This window comes from Saccoglossus kowalevskii, chromosome 5 (genome assembly GCF_978046115.1).
Source record: "Saccoglossus kowalevskii chromosome 5, keSacKowa6.1, whole genome shotgun sequence".
In the NCBI taxonomy this organism is placed as follows: Eukaryota; Metazoa; Hemichordata; class Enteropneusta; family Harrimaniidae; genus Saccoglossus; species Saccoglossus kowalevskii.
Genome location: NC_140645.1, coordinates 14,977,238 through 14,979,955, shown reverse-complemented (window position 1 = coordinate 14,979,955; position 2,718 = coordinate 14,977,238). Strand labels below are relative to the sequence as shown.

The 2,718-nt window shown below is 36.8% G+C and overlaps 1 long non-coding RNA gene across 1 annotated transcript; it reads right to left on the bottom strand.

The window, feature by feature from the left end:
- Positions 1-1,400: 1,400 nt before the first annotated feature.
- Positions 1,401-2,400, bottom strand: LOC146745804 (uncharacterized). Its single transcript, XR_014929514.1, has 2 exons — positions 2,089-2,400; positions 1,401-1,883 (listed from the first exon to the last, which is right to left on the bottom strand). It is a non-coding gene; the product is annotated as an uncharacterized LOC146745804 (long non-coding RNA).
- Between the last annotated feature and the right edge of the window lie 318 nt (positions 2,401-2,718).

Genomic DNA, 2,718 nt, shown 5'->3' with positions numbered 1-2,718 from the left:
AAGTTGCATTTTTTGGTATGGATGGAGAAAGTATTTCGTTGAAATTGTTTGAAATTAATGTCTCTGTTTGAAATTATAAAAGTTAATTTAATTTGCTGATATATATATTATTATTATGCTTTATTTCAGAAATAGTCCACACATAAAGAACAAGAAACAAATATGGAAATAGATGAAATTACATACCATACAGATTTATTTTATGTATAATAAGCTAGTGAATGCCATTTTGATGAATTATACAGCTGCCATCCAAGCAAAGCATGTATTTGCGATATTTAACTCAATTCCAGAATGTTTTATTCCCCATATAATCACTCATATTTATTAAAATCTAAGCCGAGTGCCTTCAATACTGGACAAAACATTTCAGAAATTATAGTCTTTATTTGATATATGCTATTCATATGCCACTCAGGCCGTGCGCAAAATGTCTCTGGAATAATCATAACAGGAATATCAAGTCATTCTATCAGACGGTCTATCAACTAATTATATATGTATATATATTTAATCTTGATGTGAAGAATTGTACAGCTTCCACGTAAGTAGTTTGTCACTGCGTTCACGGGTATATCAAAGCATGCATTTTAGATATTCAACTAATTTTGCAATTGCTAGGTGTCGAGATAATCAATCATACATTCACAGTAAAATATGCTTAAAATACTTAGTCTCGCTGGTTATTAATCCCCTTTCTACTAATGTGAATTGGTGTTAAACATTCTCACTGACAAGTAATTGCTGTCGGCAGCTGTTACCCCAGACACAATACGTTCGATTACTCTGTAGAAAGTCAATGGCCGGTTACGTTCGCCAAATTAATCCATATATGCTTCAGGAAGCAAAGTGGAAACGGTCACAATTCTGACTGTTTATAGCAGTTTAGTGGCCTCTCTCGGGTCTAATGACCACTTATGCTTGTATGTAACGAATTATGGTGGTCTTTTCTCTAACATGGTATACATTTGCATATTATTAATATTCACATTACCCAAAGTGTGATTGCCTATAAAGATTGGTTTCACCTGCGTTGCTAGACTAATGATACTTAAATTAAAGAAAACTGATGGCCTCTCTGGGATGGCCTGACATAGCTAGCTTCCTATAATAGTATAATCACATTATAATAAAATTATATCAGAATTTAAATCCAGCTAGTACTTTTTTACATTGTAGCCCGTGGCCAGAATAAACAAATTGAAGTTCTGAAACTCCAAAGCAATTACAACATTTACTTTTTAAAAATCATTGGCCAGTCACGATCACGTGTACCGTGATAGACAGGTAACACTGTATCCGATGGATTCGAACACGATTCCATCACGTGGGCACTGTCACAGATCCGAGGATTGGCCACACACGCGGGAGCGCACAATGAATGGTGATGATAACGTGCATACAGTTAACTAAGCTATTTTATTCTCTAACCCTCATCAACAGATATTCATACTTAGAAATTAACATGAAACTTGTGCACAAGAACTTATCACAAATAAATCACGTTAATCAACAAATCAACGACTTCAATCTATTATCCATTTATGCGAAATATAACAATATGCTTAATACATGGTTACGTAAAACTAAGTTGGTCATACAAGGCCTTCGGGTCAGGGAATTGAGGCAAAGCAAAACTGTGATAAAGTTTACAGTATCAGTGCCCTATTGTAGTCCTGCAGTGTTCTGTTATGCTTCTCAAATCTCTGCATCGAAGATACTTCAGCTACCATCCACATCAAGTCCATAGAGCTTCTAAAACTGACTGTGTCACCAGTAACCGATCCGGGTAGATATAATAGAAACCGTTCACCACCACCAGTTGCCAATACTAAAGTACGTCCACACGACCACGATACACCAGCTCACAATTACCAAGCCAACTGAAAATAGCAATACCAATTACACGTGCTAATTAAATTCTAAATTCTAAAAGACGATTATGTATCGCTACATTACATTTAAATATAGCTTAAATAATGCGACATATATAATTCACAATAAATTCCATGCTTCTATTCATCGCTTTAACACCATATAAATAATTGCGTCTACACGACACTCCAAAATATGTAAAGTACAACTTACGGTTGACATGCCGTCACTCCTCCCTGTTCCACGCAAGGACAGAACAACTGAAACCAACAAACTCGTCCTGTCTGTACACAGGTATAAACGTAACGCTGGTCGACTACTAGTCTGGTTCTGCAGCATAAGCAAGGTGACGAAGAGCCTGAAATGCCCTTACAAACTGCTGCTAAGCAAAGCTGAATAGGGTGCTCACACTTTGACGGCTCGCGGTGTACTGACTTGCCACGTCCACCACACAACAACATGAATTTTCACAACAAAGTCACCTGCAAGGCACATGCACATTCCCATGGTCATTCATACGCAAATACCCACATCATACGCTGTACAAGGCAAATACAACACTTGGCTTGGTTTGGCTCGACCCAGGGTCGGGCTAATTTTATTTATAAATTTATCTCACGCTTACATAGCGAAAAACTAGACTGATTTTCCTACAACAGGCACCACAAGTAATCCTATGAGCATTTTCATTCGATACTGCGAAAAGATAGAAAATATTATATTTGGCACAAAATAAACTTTTCATAAAATTGCGCCCTCTAGTGATTGTGTGTTTCCATGACAGGCAAATGACGTACAAATCAGTAATGCGTTATTTGTAGCCCCTTGTTCTCATTTAATGTG